At 34.8% G+C, this 18,168-nt stretch overlaps 1 protein-coding gene across 2 annotated transcripts in view; it reads right to left on the bottom strand.

Moving 5' to 3' along the window:
* The window catches only part of LOC108358312 (myosin-7B), a 44,999-nt gene that overhangs the window by 26,148 nt on the left and 683 nt on the right, over positions 1–18,168 (bottom strand). The window contains exons 2-3 of one of the 2 annotated variants that reach the window (XM_017609576.1): positions 17,599–17,958; positions 14,597–14,718 (exon numbers count right to left, since the gene is read on the bottom strand). The gene's annotated coding sequence lies outside the window, so the exon portion shown is untranslated. Of the gene's footprint in view, positions 1–14,596; positions 14,805–17,598; positions 17,959–18,168 lie in introns of those variants that run through there. The other variant, XM_017609565.1, reaches the window with a different exon arrangement.

Here is an 18,168-nt window from a genome sequence, read left to right as displayed (position 1 = left end):
TTCATTACTCCTTAAATAACAATTTTTATTTATTATCCTTAAATAACAATTTTTATTTATTTATTTTTTATTTTATAAATCAAAAATAACAATTATTTTTGATTTTTATCTAAATAATCTGCAAATAAGAGTTATTTTTGATTTTTAAATTATATATCTTAGATAACAGTTATTGAAGACTTTTATTTATAAAAGTCATCAATATAAATCAGTCGCTGACTTTTATTTTTAAATCATACTTATAAAAGTTATTTGTATACATAAGTCTTAGAAAACTTTGGTTCACGTTCTTAACTACGAAAAATTATAATGACTTACATTTTTTCCATTTTTTGAAAATATAAGTTATATCCATATTTGTATTGTTAAATTGACTGTTTACTTGGTGACAAAGAAATTCAAGTCATTTCAAGTCATGAAGATATTTTTAAGCCCTTATATCCAACTCCTCCGAAGATTCCCTACTTAAAATGGGAAAATTTAACTCAACTTCTACCATTTACACCACCTATTCATCAAGATTTTTATTTAAATATTCCCCATGAGACAAAAACGAACAAAAAAAGTTCTAAGAAGCAAAGTCAAAAGACGATTATAGTTCAAGAAGAAAATACAGAATCATATAAAGCCCACGGCAGCGTTTTGTCAAATTACGATGATTAGATATATTTTAGTAGAGTTAATGTTGTATATTATAACTTTTTTACATAATAAAATGTAGACAAAAATAAGCTTTTCCATTAACCTGCATTAATTTTGGCAAGAATCATTAATAAGTAATCAACTTTAACCTTAAGTATCTGAAAACAATGTCAGACTTACTCAAAAAAGGATCTGATTCTAACCCCTTCATATAATATTAATATCAAAAATAACTGTTTATTTAGATAAAATAAAAAATAATTGTTATTTTGGGTTTATAAAATAAAAATCAAAGTTGATAGTTTTTTTTTTATTGATACTTTTATAGGTTGTATGCGTAGCTTTTCGGCCGGTAAAATCAAAAGGCAAAATTTATTTTTCCTTCTCTCTCCTACGCATTTCTGTGTCCTTCATGTTATGTTTTATGTTTTCAATAAATATCAGACTCCCTGATGAAGGCGTGAAGGACGACGAAATGCGAAGGAGAGAGAAGGAAAAATAAATGTTGCCTTTTGATTTTACCGGCCGAAAAGCTCCGCGTACAACCCAATAGAAAATTGAATCACTGGCCCTAGAAAAGTATAAACTCAATTTAATCGGAAAGCAAAAACCGATACAACAAACATACATAAAATATAGAACACAATATAAAACACATTAGAATACATTCGATTTAAATATGACCAGGTTACTTGCTACACCATCAAGCAGCATAACAAATATTATGAAAAACTAATAAAACAAGAACAATGGCTTAAGGTTTTACAACATTGTAAAGATTTCGGAGCAACTCTCCACATTTAACGGGTAAATTAAATGGAATTAAACATGGGTGCCAACCAGCAGTCACTCGAAAAGAGCAGCAGAGAATAGAAGAGCAGTTCATATCAAAAATTCTAAATCTGGAAATAAAAGAAGCCAACATCCAAATAAAATTTGTTAGAACAAACATAGAACACATTGAGAGAGAAAGACCTACACAAAAAACTTGAGGAGTACGATTTTAACCTGCTAGCAGAAAAGCAAACTCAACTTACGAAGGAAATAGCTTCTTACACAAGAAAAAATTTCGGGGAAAAAGTGCAAAGACAAATTAACAAAAATTTTGAAATATATGGGTTTGTGATTAATAAAGATTTGTTCATAAACAAAACCAGAATCGCAATTCCAAAGAATGCTGCTGGCTCCTCTCCCTGGGGAAAAAATTTGCTCTCCCTGTGTCACGGAAAACTTTCTTGCCGGTTCACTTAGAAGAGCAGGGAATTCAGAAAATAAGGGAGGATAGAGAAAAATATACTGCGAGATGCAATATAGCTACCAACATAAATACATACAAAACAAATTTAAGAGTAACAAAAAAGAAAAATTCATACTTAAGATTTTTGAGGACACAAAACGGTTTATAAATTAATACAAGGACTCTATAGTGATTACCAATTCGGAAAAGGGAAATAACACTGTGATGATAGACAAAATATAATCTAAAGAAAAAGGAAAAATCTACTAAGCGACAAGGATATATATAAAACGTAGCGGATAGATCCAACCCAAAAATTGTTAAGGACAAGCAATACAATAGTAAATGATATTTAGAAACAGAAAAATATTGACAATTATCAGAAACGCCAATTGATATGCAATGCAGCTACAGCACATAGATTATATCGACTCCCAAAAATACATAAAATAAATACATCCCTGAGACCAATATCTGTTTCAACCAATGTTCCCTGCTACAGATTATCAAAATTCATTGAACAAACCCTTAAGAAAATAGTCGCCGACGACTACAACGTGTACAGTTCATTCCATTTTAAGGAAAGTTTAAAAAGTATTAGGCTTGAAGAAGAGGAGATCCTCATCTCTTACGATGTGGTGTCTTTGTTTACCAATATACCAGTACATATGGCAATGCGAACAATTATGCAAAAATGGGCTTCGTTGCATAGCAATACCACTCTATCTAAAAACCAATTTGCAACAGTCCTTGAATTCTGTCTCCGAGACAACAATTATTTTTTATATGCCGGAATATACAATCAGCAGGTACATGGAATGCCCATGGGAAACCCCCTATCGCCCACCGTAGCTGACATTTTTCTGGACAAAGCACTGGACGACAGCATCGCTGAATTAAAATCAAAAGACATATATGTATACCAAATACATTAATAATTATGTAGGTGATATATTCGCCATTGTAAAAAGACGTGACGTGGAAGAAATACGAAGAATACTTAACTCACAACATAACAAAATCCAGTTTTCCACAGAGTTAGAAGAGGCAAAAAAGTTAGCTTTTCTAGACGTGGAAATTCACCACTTGAATGGAAAAATAAGAACGAATTGGTATGCTAAATCCATAGCATCGTCTAGAATGATAAACTACCATTCGAACCACCGCTGGTCCCAAAAAAGAAATACAGTGGTTAACCTCATCAACAAAGTCTACGTGTTAAGTGGCCAGGAGTTCAGCAAAGAAAATACGATGAAAATTAAGAACGTATTGCATAAGAACGAGTATTCAAGCAAAATAATTAAAAGTTTAAGAGCAACAACAAGAAATAAATAAAAATCAACATAAATGAACATGGAACCCGATAACCGAAAAGAAAACAAACAAAATTTTATTGGAGTCACATATATACAAGGACTAACTGGCAGCAAAACATTGCACAAAACTATTAAATACATAGCACACTTAATAAAATGTTTACCAAAACAAAACACGGAATAGATAAGCGACAACAACATAATGTGGTGTATGAAATTAAATGCAATGGTAAAGTTGGCGAAAACTGCAACAAAATATATATAGGCACGACAAAGCGAGCCCTAGGTATTAGAATTCACAAGCACCAGGCAGGCATAAAAAATAAGAAGACGACAACAGCATTAGCACAGCACTTGACGAATAGTGGACATACAACAGACTTTGTAAACACCAAAATATTAGACGGGGAGAGAAGGCAGAAGACTTTGGCAAGTCTCCGAATCCAACAAAAAATGCTGGACGCGACGATGAGTGAAATGGTCTTTGTCGTAATTGTGATAATAATATAATTGTTTGTTACGTGTTTCATATTTGTAAAAAGCATCTGAACTTCATAGATGTTCCTTCACTATATATCGGGGATAAATATGTATATTGAATTTGTATCCAGAGTAACTGATCTCGATTATGTAATTACTAATAGTCTTACGTGTGTTGATCATAAAAGCTCTATTTTCGGAAAGGTGTATTATATTTACTTTCTGTAACTTAAGAATATCTGGCTCTTTTACACTAGTTGATATCAGGCGAAAACTTGCAATGCAGCTTAAAGTTAGTTCAGATAATATGCTATCCTGAATTTGTTTATAGCAAGCTGGATCCTTTAATCAGTGCATAAATTGAGGTGGCTTTCAATCATATTACGAGCGATGTATTTGGGATAGCATGATTTGAGCATATCTCTGCCTGGAGGACAAGCCTGCTGGTCTGTGAAATCTTGTACATATATTCGTATTTCGTCTTTTGATGGATAAGACTCTTTGCTACGTATTTATATGAAAAATTAATATTTCCAAAATCAACACGCGTAAAAGAGCTAATTGTCCCTAGCTGCAACTATCTCAGCTCTGCAAGATTATTTTTTGTCAACGCTATTCGTATATGGAATGATATGCCAGCCTCTAGCCGTAGTAGTTACTTTCTATAAAAGCAACTTTAACAGGTGATGGAAGGTTTTTTAAAGTGTATTTCACAATGCGCTGCGTTTGGTTTTATAATGCGACCGTTTGTTGGGGCGCGTAGTGTGTTTTTTGAACACTCCCTGCGAATTAATCGTAGCGCTTTCGACAGGAGCTATATTTTGATATGAAACAAAATAGTTTTGGAAGCTAATGTTATGGCTTTTCACGGAAAAATACTGCTATTGACTCACAACTACTCCTTGATCTTAAAAAAATTGGTAAAAAATAGTGTTCTTCGAAAAAAACATACAAAATCCACCGGATTTGTTGGAAAAAAATTTTTTGTATGTTTTATTACACTAATATTATAGATTTTGAGACGGGAAATACGATTTCACTATTTAAAAATCGAAAAAATTTTAACACCTCAATTTAAGATATGCATTTTGGATTGCATTTTTTTTTTATTTGCATGCAGCTGTGCATCCTTCTCTCAATTTTATATTATTCGAATAACAAGTATCTTTAATTTGAGCCATGGTGGAAATTTTTAAGCCCTCTGAGAGCCAATAGCAGTATTTTTCGGTGAAAGGGAATAAAATTAGCTTTCAAAACCATTTTGTTTCATATCAAAATATTGCTTCTGTCGAAAGCGCTTCGTGGGGCGTATGGGTTACCTTATCTTAACGGGTACGATTCAGTGATAGAACGCACTTAACGAAATTTCATACATATGTGACGTTGACATATAGATGCGGTGACCATCTGTCCTGTATTTTAGGTTACAGTCCTCTTTTTTTAATCAAATGCCAACGGCCTTAGAGCTGCGCCATTCTGGCACTAATGTTGCCCTGGTAGTGTAACCATCCCCAGAAATCACATTAGTGCATAGCAAAGATACTATCGTATCAGACAGTCAGCCCTCAATATCTTGAAGAAACTAAGGGACAAAAGAAAATTAAAATCTGACCGCAGAAGAGTTGGACTCACGAAATTTGGCTGGAAAGTTTATGGTTCTACACCGAGCGAGAGCAAAAGAGGATTTCACACTAGTAGGGATAAATCGATACCATCCAGGTATTACTCAAATCAGTACTTGTACTTGCATCAAACAAGGTATCGATACCTACTCAGTATCGGCAAGGTATCGAGTATTTTTCAAAGTTATTGTATTTTTTTCACAAAAACTATGCATTTTTACAAGATTATTTATCTTTTAGTATTTTTCATACAAAAAATCAAAACAACAATTATTTTTGTATACATAATATTTGATTTCAAAAACAATGGAATACATTTTTACAAGATTAATAGATAAAGTTGTTTCATATAAATTAAGTTTAAGAAAAGAACTCATTTTTTGTTATATTTCCCAAAAACATCAACTTTTCCAAGTGTTTTCTTGAAGGGCGGATTTGAGATTTTGATATAGTTGTACCTGTTTTTGAAAAAAGCCTCTCGCAAGGATCAGATGACCCAACAACCGTTATGTATAGACGGGCTTGCTTATATAGCTGCGGAAATGTATTGCACATATCTTCACATTCCTCTAATGGGTTACTTTTCAAAGAAGATGCTGAAGCATAATAAGTTTTGCGCTTTCGATACAAGTACTTTTTATCGATACCTACTTGGATCGCAGTAAAAAGTATCGAGTACAAAAATACTTAGTAAATTGAAAATGTACTTGGATTTACTTGTATGGATTCATCCCTGCACACACGGCAAACAGAAGCCCTCAAGGGAGATATGCTCGGAACCCAAGAGAACTAGGATGTCGCCCATATTAACGGCGGACGAGCAGCAGAGGAGATCCTTCGCGGATGTAGCGAAAAATACATTAAAAAAAAATACACCGCAACTCACAAGATTGTGCAATCTCACCACAGAAATGGGCCTGGTCAACAGACAACTTTGGAGCGCATATAGGGAAATCCTAAGGGAAAAGCGGGAACCACCTCCCAGCTTTGCAGACACCAGTTGGTTTTAAAACCGCTTCGTACTGTCAAGGTGTGCAGACCAAAGGTCCGTCGACATTTATACCTTGGCAAGCGGGAAGATATTCTCAATCGGCCAAAATCTAGAGCCTGGATGCCACACTTCTACACCGATCCGCAGGAAGTTCTGCAATTAATAAGTAAGAGCAACTCCGAGCTCCCCACCCATTTTTAGCAGGTAGCAAAGATAGGCGAGATGGACGGCAAGCGAAGGTTAGCGGTAATAATTCTCAACGATGAATCATCAAATCGGTGTAATCAAGTGGAAGATCGGTTTGGTTGGCATCCACATATATGGCGCACGAAGCATACATTCCACCTCCAACCCGATTCTTGAGGAACGCGGTAATGTAGGCTTTAAGACGCGGCACTCCGATGATCATAGGAGCGGACGCAAATGTGCATCATTTCATATGGGGCAGTGAGTGCATGTTTGAGTTTATTATATGCTCAACTTAATAATGTTGTAGACGATTTAAATAAAGCATTTCAACGTGCAGTAAAGGGAGCCTGTCCGACCAGGGCCACAAGTAGAAAACCAAAACCTCCATGGCTTCACTGAAATTGCAACCATCGGTATGGAATGTAGATCAAAATTTAACGAAGCTAAGAGTCCTAACTGTTGGAGTAAATTTTGAGACTGACACCGCTTTAAGCATGTAGTCAGAGACGCTAAGCGCTCCTCATGGAGCCACAATATAGAAAGTACTTCAGATGCTAGCAAACTGCGTAAGAAACTATCAATGAGTCCTAGAAATATTAGCTATCTCATCAAGAAAGATAGTGATGGGATAACCAGCAGCGAAGAAACATTAGAACTTATGATACAAACGCACTTCCTCCGCTGGAAAGTCACCAGCACTCGACTCGAAGGCAACAATGATGACCTCCCAGTGAATATTATTACCGAGAAGAACATAAAACATGCTATTAAATACCACCTTGCCGACAACCGTATACGCCTCTGAGACCAGACGAAATTATTCCCGCTGACCTACAGCAGGCACACCCATACTCCTGCCCGTCTTTGAGGTAGCATTACGACTTAATTGTAAATCCCAAAAATGGGAGTAGTAAGACTAGTATTCATTCCTAAAGCGGAAAAAGTTACTTATACGAGACCAAAAGATTTTAGACCTATCAGTCTGTCATCTTTCTTGCTCAAATCTCTAGAGCGACAAAATAATATGTCATCTACACATCGTCACATGAGTGAAAGATCGACCTATCTCGGCTGCCAGTTAGAAAATGCCCTATCTTAGAAAACGTTTCAAGAACGTCCTACTTCAGAATTTGATTGAAAAACGTCCTATTTCAGAATTTTATTGAAAACACCCTATCTCAGAATTTTGAAGAAGAACTCCCTATTTCAGAATTTTATTGAAAAACACAGGTCAGTTGAAATAACACTCCACTCATTAGATGAATCGCAGATAAAGAGACTCCTGGTAAGGGGTACGCCCCAGAGGGGAGTAATCTCACCGCTTCTGTGGAACATAGCAGTAGACAAGCTCCTTCAAGAACTTGAAGACATTGGTGGGAAGATAATTGCATACGCCGATGGTATCTCTTAATTAACTTTCCCTATGGTTACGGTGACCATCCGTTCTGTTTTTTGCAGGACCGTACTGTTATTTAAATGTCTATCCTGCGTAGGTTTTCAAAACAGAAAACCCCCAAAATGTACTGATTTTTTCCAAGTGTCCTGCCTTTGTACCGCATTTTCTTCGATATTTTAAAATTAACTTTTCCTAATCGAAATAAAAGCAATGTCGATAACTAACTGATTACTACATAAGGGTAAGCTGGTTTTGAAGGTTCAACTAGTCAATGCGTTCTAAATATTGAACGTTTATGGACAATGGATGACGAGAAATTGAAGACCAGCATTAAATATATCGATAACACTCGATAACACTGTTCTACAAATTTTGTGGTAATCGCTTAAAAAAAAAATATTTTCCAAGCCAATTTTCCTTTCAAATAAGCGTTTTCGTAATTTTTTTGAAAATAGTGTTTTTGGTACATTTCGAACCTATTCGTCAATATCTCATGAAAAAATTATCCAATCAACATAAGCGACCTACAGTCGTCTTACAAAAATATATTACTTTGCCGATTTCGATGAAAATTGTTAGTGTTACAAGCGACCAAAATCGAAAAATTGAAATTTCAATCATTTTCTTTTTACAGTAAATGAAAATCTGATGATAAATGTAGATGTTACGGAACACAATCTGCACAAAAAATATATATTTTTGCCAAGAGCCCATCAATACCTTTCGAACTGTTCGTCGTTTCATGAGATATTGAGGAATAACTGAAAAAGTACTAAAAATACGTTTTTCGAACAAATCTCGAAAACACTTCTTTGAAACCATGGGCATTTTTTCGTGTTCAGCGACCCAAAGTTTGCCTAAAAAATTTACTTTACAGAGGTTCATATTTCGTGTAAAGTAATATGTAATATGCCTTATTATAATTTTGTAAATATTCATTACTAAAAGATTAATATTGGATTAATAATTAAGAAATATACACTCTTCGTTATTTGAATAGCTCATCCTTTTAATACTTATAGGTCTATTCTGCGCTGGTAACATAAATTTTGTAACCGGTAATTAAAGTGTCTGTCAATTTTTTAACCTTTTTCGCATTCTGTCCTCTCTTGTAACCGGTAAATTTGGTTACTACCTCATAAGCTGGTAACAAAATATTGCCCCGTGAAATATGCAATACAGTAATTTCCACAAATCTTCATAGATGAATTGCTGAATATTTTCACTGCATTACCAACGTACCTAGAATTGCGGTGACAAGAAGTGGTAACATTTTTTGGTAATAAAATTTTCCGGTCACAAAATCTTCGGTAACGTGCAGAATAGACCTGTTAGTAGGTACAGTTTTCCTTTTGTTTGTTTAATATTCATTAACTTTTTATAAAAATATAGCATATTCTACGTCTACATCCCATTTTAAAATTTTTTTGAAAATTAGAGAAAAATAAACATAGGGGCGACATTTTTTTTGTTGACGGTGCTGCGCATTTTCTTCCATATAAAAATTTTGCCAAGCATACTTTGTATGGTAGAAGAGCAAAAAAAAGGGCGCGCTATTCAAATGACGAGGAATGTATATATGTAGTATATTTTTGTTATTTTTATACTACGCAATTATATGTAGGTAAATTTTTTTTAAAATTGCATTGTATTCTCAAAATATATTTATGGTCACCGTACCTATGGTGCAACAGGCGAGGACTAGGAATAAATCCTGAAAAGACGGACTGAGTGTTCAATACAGGAAGCAAAAGATACCTGACCTCGATGCTATAACTCTAGAGGAAAAACCCCCATTAAATAAAGGAAGATACCAAATATCTAGGCCTCATAATTGATAGGAAACTAAATTGGGGGCCTAATATTGCTGATAGAGTGCGTAAATCAAATGCTTTTGCAGCAGGTCAATAGAAAAAAGATGGGGGAATGGAACCCAGGACAATACACTGGCTATACACAGCGGTAGTTAAGCCAATTCTTTATCACGGCATAGTGGTTATGGTGGGTCAATTATGGCCATGGTAGAATATTAACGGCGAACTACGCCCTTCCGAATCCTGCTCGAGTTACAGCGTTTAAGACCCTGCTACCCTCAAGGGAAGAGTGGAAGCGAGACGCTCTAAGAGTGGCGAGTCCATCGATGTATGTTTTCCCTTAGCTTTCGTCTTCCGGACCGCTGTAGCGTTTTCAGGCGGTACCGATTGCAATCGACAGAGCCACAAAACTGATATAGTTTGATATGATACGCCAAGTTGATATCTACATACATACATCTTCACTCACAGCCGCCTAGCAATCAAATGCCTCACGAAGCAGTCGATAATCTTAATTGTAGCCAATAAATGTCGCACATCTCTGAGAGGGTTAAGGCGTTTCGCCGAAAAGTGATATGGGTTCCGGGACACTGCGACATAGATTTTGGCCTTAACCAAAATTAAATAAAAGTGTCATTATTTTGAACCTATGGCAGTTCGTAAAAACGTTGATGGAGATTTTTCAAGCGCTCGGTTTTCCATTGTCTAAAGTCATTTATTTAAAAAAAAATTAAGAGCCTTATTCTGTATCACGAACGATAGGCAACACGAACGATTCGTCTGCAGAGGAAAGCTTCAAAAATTAGTCCGGCGGCATCATTCTAGCCGGATTAAACGCAACCGAGACCATTGCAACGTAATATATGGACAGCAAGACGAAGACGACCGATAGAGTAATAAAATCGAAATCAGAGAAGTGGTCGTCTGCAGACGAATCGTTCGTGTTGCCTGTCGTCGTGATACAGAATAAAGCTGTAAGTTATCATAAATACTTCGAAAGTGTCCAGTTCACGAATAATTATATGTTGGCCGAAGTAATTTAAAAAAAAAGAAGTCAAAGTCAATGGCTGACTCAAATACACTTTCATGATACCTTGAACACAAAAATTGATGCAGATATGCATTAGTTTTCCAAGCGTCCATGAAACATGCATTAAAAACTTCGTTTAGTTAAGCGGATTCCCAGCTAAAAATTGTATGAACAAAAACGCGATTTTAGAAATGTAGATTTTCAACGCGCTCCACTTGACGAATTGAGATACATTTTTTTTTGTTGGAAGTCATCAGAAAATCAAAAATTTAAGTTTTTTTGCTAGCTTTTGTTTTCGTCTTACTTGAAGATCAAGGCGAATCAATATAAGTACAAAAACAAAAATATACATGTATTTTGTTTTTGCTTTGGCGGCATAAACTGTCCAAATCTGTAAGAGTGTGTGTAGAAATTCAAATAAAATTTTTCAATTTGATATGAGAAGCCGTGCGGTGAAACACATACACAAAATCAGCTGAGCTTATATAAATTCGCCTTGTTGAAGACCTTCTGGAATAGTAGTTTCCAAAAATCAGGTCTTATTGAAAAAATCCTGCCCGAAGGCGTTCTTCATCAGCAGTGCATGGTCTAATTTTCAAATTCATAAATATTTTATTTTGCAATAAAAACAAGTAAGCAAGTGTCGTTTCAATCAAATGTGGCGTAATAAAATATTACTCATCCGCCATGTCGGCACTTTCGTCTGGTTAAATAACTCAATACGTCCCACTAATATTGTAAGGACCACTTGTTCAATGTCTGGTTATCACAAACCGGAGGTAAAAGCTCCGGCTAAATACAGTGACTCGATCACATATATGTATATCACATATATGTATATTGTATGAATGTTGTCGCAAGCGTCGGTAACAGATATTGAACAAACGGTACTGAATGTGAATGTTAATATGTTTTTGTTTGGCTGTCTTCTTCTTCTTCTTCTGATTTGGCACTGTAACCGCCTAAGGTCGAGGCCACGCACTGAGCGGCATTTCTGAGCGGCTGAGCGACATTTGTGTATGGCGCCGCTCAGGCGCTCCCCGCTTTGCCGCTCATTGCATGGCCTCTTCCTTAGGCCGCTTAGCAGTAAGCGGCGTAAAATTAAAACATGTGAAATACTATTGAAGTGGCCATGCTCTGGTATAAAAGCCGTTCATTGCGTGACCTCGGCCTAAGCGAATTTCGCCTAGTTCAACAAATCTCGCCAGTGTTTTCGCTTCTGTGCCAACTGACGTCAATCGCAAATGCCAAGTGAAACCAAGCCCTTCTCCACTTGGTCTTTCCATCACAGAGGAGGCCTCTCTCTTCCTCTACTACCACCAGCGGGTTCCGAGTTAAATTCTTTCAGAGCTGGAGCGTCGGAGTCCATTCGAACGACATGGCCAAGCCAACAGAGCTGCTGTAATTTAATTCGCTGCACTATGTCTAGGTAGTTGTAAAACTCATACAGCTCATTATTCCATCGTCTACGGTACTCGCCGTGGCCAACGCGTAAAGGCACGTAAATCTTCCGCAAAATCTTTCTTTTGAATGCGCCAAGAGCCACCTATGATTCTGCGCCATACATCATCACGGGCATGATGAGTGACTTATAGAGTTCGGTTTTCGTACGTCGAGAGACGACTTTACTCCTGATTTGCCTACTCAGTCGAAAGTAGAACTTGTTGGCAAGAGTGACGCTACGTTGAATTTCGATGCTGACATTATTATCTGCGTTCACGTTGGTTCCCAAGTAAACGAAATTCTCCACCTTCTCGAAATTATAACTGTCAACAATGACATGGGTGCCAAGGCGCAAATGCGCTGACTGTTTGTTTAATGACAGGAAATACTTCGTTTAATCCGCGTTGACCACCAGACCCATACGCTTTGCTTCCTTATCCAACTGACTGCTCATTCCTGGGTTCTTCTTCATAAAACACGCTTCCAATGTCGCGCTTGCAAAGCGTTGAGAAGCGTTTCCTGCATACAGGAAGCAGCTGTAGTATTGAAACAATTTAAATTTTTTGGTCGGTTTTAAGCCCGCTTTGGATAGCGCAAGGAGAAGCTGCCTGTAGGACTCCAGCCGGTTTGAACCAAGGACGTCAGCGCAGAATTTTTCAAGTTAGAAAAAAAAAGCAGAAGAGGTTAGTCTAGCGGTGAACGAGGACAAGACGAAGAATAGAATAACGGGTACATTTGGCATTAAAAGCCAAGAGACTGATTCTTTGTATTTTGACGTTTTGGATTACACTCCGCTCTTGCCTACAGATGCTGTTTTGGACTGAGTAGGCAATGGAAAATCAGAGCCATATCTCTTGTAATACTTTTCCCTTTTTTATATGCCGCATAAACGTGGACGACATCGTACAAAGTTAAGATGGCTTTGGGACTTTCGGAAGGTTTATTCTACGCAAAATCTGCTGCACTGTTCGCGTGGGCTACGGGTACCGAAGAAGACGCTCCGGTGGATAGATCCGCGGCACCCGTGAATGAGCAACGAAAGTAAGGCGCGCCACAAACAAAATAAAAGGACCAAGTGCAGAAGAACCTGTCTGCACTTGGAATGAACAGCGGGTGGTTACTTGCAAAGGGGAGTGGCAATTGGCGAAGTTTTTTTAGGCCCGGCAAAAACCGACTAGCGGTTGTAGTGACAAATATGAAGATTAGAATACGATGGTACCTCGAGACGAGACTACTAATAATAAAATATAAGGTCCTATCGGCACATCTCTACGGGTGACTGAGGTCCATTGGTCGGGCCTTGATTGTACATTTGTGGTTGCGAAGCTACAAATCTACCATAAACCAAATTTGTATAGGGGGCCAAAGTATGGAATTGCAAACGTAAAAAAAAAAACTTCATAAATGCTCAATTTTACCCAGACAATGGGTACCGAAGAAGAGGAATGATTAACTGTACTTGCTGTCTAATTTTGTATATGATTAAATGAACAAACGTATATGTAGTTAGATGCACAAAAATAAAACTATTGCACTGGCTTGCACAGGTCATGGGTAGAGACATTCTAAAAACAAGGACAGAAATTATCTAAGTTCTTCATTCCGTCATTTAATTCAGAGGAAAACACTTTGACTAACCAAACATGTCGTCCTTAAAAAGTAGAAACAAGAAGGGCAAATAAAATTGTGGAGTCATTTAGAAAGCGAAAAATGTTTGCCAAGTGAAACAATTACACATTTAGAAAACTCATTAACGAGCAGGCAATTAGCATAAAATCAATCAACAGGTGGGCATTTATTATGGACTAGTAATTTATGAGAAAAAATCTTCAAAATACGAACACCTATACATATGAACATTGCGTATAGATCAGATGTTTCGCAAATACAAAACATTTGTATGTATGTAAATCCAATGACCAATTTCAAAATTGTTTACGAAGCTGATGGAAAAACGCATGCAGATCAAGGAGAGAGAGAGAGAGCGAGAGAGAGAAAGATAGGCTCCGCTTAATCAATAAGAGAACAATTTATGCGCAACGGCATATTTTGGGAGGATTGCGCATGTTTTTTCACATGAAAACATAAATACAGGAAATGGTAGAAAAATAAAAACAATGAGAAAGTAGCTGAATTAAATTGAGAAGAAAAAAAACGCAATTTCTAATTCACACGAGAAACGTGCTCTTTTTTAGAATCGTTGCTGAATGTCTCTCGTTTTCATTTTATTTTTGTTTTTAGTTTTCACTCCCTCGTAACCTATTTTTGTCAGCTCATCCCGAAACGTCTTGAAACGCATTTTAAAATTTAAGCAAGAAGAAGAAAACACAATGGAATTGAAAAATGGATTAATATGCAATATATGTATGTATGTATATTAATATGTATTGTAATGGCATGCTTATTCATTACTGGCGCCAATGTATAGATACTTACCAGAAATGTGGAGCTGTGTTGGCGGTGATGATGCTGTTCTTGCTCGTGACGACACCAATAGAAATGCTTTTAGGTATCTCTCAAATTGCGTCAATTGTGCTGATGTTTTATAGATCCGGGTACTACGTTACGGTAAAATTTTTATTTTCCTTATTTAGCAAATGGTATTCCGAAAATTTTTTTTAATAAAATCCTGTTTAGAAGTTTCTAGAGCACGGAACTGGCTTACAAATAAAAAATTATTAATTTATATATTAAAAAAAAAAAAAATTTTTTAAATTGCCAAAACTGAAAGCAAGTAAGCCAAACCAACACGAATGTGTTTCCTATAAAAAAAAAAAAAAAATTATTCAATAAACGTTTTTGATTCATAAAGTTTCTTATAGGATAGATATAAATTTTTTTACAAAAACGTTTTTCTCTAAAATTTGTTATAGAAATATCTTTTTTCAATCAAATTTTTCATTATGTAATTTTTTTTTAATGTAGGAAAATTTCTTACAGACGAAGAGTTTTTATAAGGTCTTAATTTTTAAGAACCTTTAATAGAAAACAAAAATTTCGGAATTTTTTTTTTAAATCTAAAAAAATAGATGTCTTAAATTTTTTTTTTATTAATAACACAAATTGGAAATGTGTTCGGAAATAACTTTTTTTGGAAATTTTTTCTAGAAAATCTTTTTTTTTTTTTTAATTGGAAGTTATGTACATATAGAAAGAAAAAAATGCTAATTAAAAAATAATAATTTTTTAAAGAAATTGTAATGCAATTTTTTTTTTTGAAGCAAAATTTCTAATGCATATTATTGCCTGGATAAAAGATTATCGTATTTTACTTGCGGCAGATATTGGGAAAACGTGACTGAAGTTTGGAATGCAAAGTCTCGGAAAATGTTACTAGTTCACATAATTCTTACATTTTTTTATTCACAAATTTTTTATTTTTATTGTTTATTGTTAACCAGTGTTGCCAGAACAGAGTTTAACCACCTAGATTTAGAGACTTTTGACTGCCCAGGGGTAAATTTAAGGGGACCAAATATTGCGGAGAAAGCTTTAGCCAAATGACAAATAACAACTCGAGTTAGTTAAAAGTGTCAGCAAAATGAAAAATGTAATCCCTTTGAAATGTGTGCTCAATAAAAATAAAAATACATATTCTACAATTGACATTGAAAAAATAAAATTACAATAAATTCCAAATAAATAAAATCAGCGGTACGAATGGGAAATCTAGGGCAAAATATCATGCCCTTGGGGGTAAACTACTGCAATAACTTGGAAACACTGTTGTTAATTATTTTTTAGTTTATGAAGGATTTTCTTTAGCAAAATTTTTTCGTTTGCTACGTTTGTCAAAAATTTTGTATCCACTTTGTATGACGTGCGACAATATGTTAATTGCATTGTACTAAATTAACGATACTTTTCACTCAATACCTCGGAAACTAAAGGAGATATCCAAAATGGGTAACGCCGTTTGAAAGATCTTATTTTAATATATATTTTTGGAACGTTGATTAAAAAATATTTTCTGAAATATTTAATAGTGAACTTTTTTTACATCTTATTTGAAATTTTGAACAAAATTGGAAATTATTAATACAACGTTAAAACCAAAATACATATGTTTTTAATCTTTCCTGGATTCTTCTTTTGCAAGTTTTTTTTTAATTACATAATAATATTTTGTTATACTGGATATTTTTTTAGGAAAGTAATCAATTTTTTTTCGTTTTTAAGGTACGGAAAATATAGTAAGAGGATAGAGGTAAAAAAAACTCCAATTATATATTTTGGAAATGTTTAATAGAATAATAATCAAAGATTTTTGAGAAATTTTTTTTATTAAATTCTTTATAGGAAAATTTATTTAAAAAAAAAATTTTATACAAAAAATTATTTCATTTTGCTGGAATTGTTTTTAAAACAATTTCTTGATAAAATTTTGTATAGTGAAAATTTCGTGAAAACTTCATTTAAAATTAAATTTTTTTAATAAACAAAACTTCTTTTGGGGAAAATTGGTAACAGTGCAGTTACGGTCGCCTCCGAAAACTTATCCGAATTGGTCCGTTTCATTTAGGTGAACTTCGCTAGTATTAAATTCATATTAATAAATGCACTAAACGAACACGTTTTGACGTCCAGTTGTTCATTAGATGTAATTTACTTTACTGAATATACGTACGAATGTATTAATTTTAGATATATTTTTATAAATATAAATACATATAACAAAATTAATTCCCCAATAGTCGCACTCTTTAGTCACGCCTAATTTCTTTCCGCGTTGGCGGACCTCGGCCGAGCTTCAAACCAATAGTTCTGATCAGTCCAACTCCAGCTACGCTGCGCCAGTCTGTTTGCGTCCAACTTCTTTCCGGTTTGGAAATATGGTTCTTATTTTATTACCAAATTGCATAGAAAGAAATAAAATTCTTTGGATTAAAAGTAACGGCACCATTTTTGGCGCTTTTATTATTCTGTTTGGCACTTTTTGACAACCCTGGCGCTCAAATCCACCTCTCAACCAAAGAACTGACGTAGTAAGCAAAGTTTATTTGGGAACCAGTTAAAGTAATTTAGAGTGAACAATTCGAAGTCAATATATGCTCATTTAATCCATTTCTTAATTTGAATTTAATGCTAGCCTAGCAAAGTTTACCTATGTAAATGAAACCGTTGTTGACAGATAAATTTTGCGCGGTTTAAAAAAATTTCATTTCCGCCCGAATTCTTAATACTGGCAGCAATACGCGTCGATTGATATCCCATCCGACCATTTTAAAAATATTTTCGAAGGGTACCGTAAATTGCACCACTACCGAACACTTCTTTTTCTATATTTTTTTTTTCAAAAAATGTTTGGTTTGAAGGTACTTATTGAATTTATTTATGTATTTTTTAGTTTTATTTAAATTGTAAAACATTTTTTAGGTAATTTAAAATTTTACTTCGAAACAGGATTTTTTGCACTACTGTGTTACATATTTACATACATGTATATGTATGCGTGTGTATATTTTTGATGACTAGGGCATAGATTGAGTTCGTGATTGCGTTGTCGCTATTTCCCCAAGCTGCTGAAATTATTTAAAATACCCAACACGGTTTCTGTTACCTTTTTGGCGTTGGTGAACTTTTTTGTTGTTATTTTATTTTTATTTTACTTGTAATTTCTTTTTCTGCCATGCCAATACTTATGTATTTATATTGGCGTTGTTGTTAAATCAGCTGCCACTTTGGCTGTTGCATATTCTAAAATATTTTCTGTTGCTTGTTAACGACAGTGTTGCTTATGTAGTTGTTGTTTTTTTTTTTTATAGTAGTTTTTGTAATTTCCGATGCTGTTGCTGCTGCTACAAAGATATTGAAACTACGTTTTTCATTCATTCACAAAGAACATTTTTCTAATTGCGTAACACTTTTTTTCAGTGTACCTCAATTCACATACAATGCAAACAAACACAGAATATTTACTGTAGGGAATTCTCAAAATTCCATACAAAAATACTATTTCACCGTTTTTTACACTTTCTATAAACGCAAAAGCTGGGCAATTAATCTAC

The sequence above is a fragment of the Rhagoletis zephyria genome, unplaced genomic scaffold, assembly GCF_001687245.7.
Source record: "Rhagoletis zephyria isolate East Lansing unplaced genomic scaffold, Rhagoletis_zephyria_1.1 Rzeph_scaffold_00009, whole genome shotgun sequence".
Lineage (NCBI taxonomy): Eukaryota > Metazoa > Arthropoda > Insecta > Diptera > Tephritidae > Rhagoletis > Rhagoletis zephyria.
Note: the sequence above shows the minus strand (reverse complement) of the source record. Positions and strands in the feature narration are given on the sequence as shown.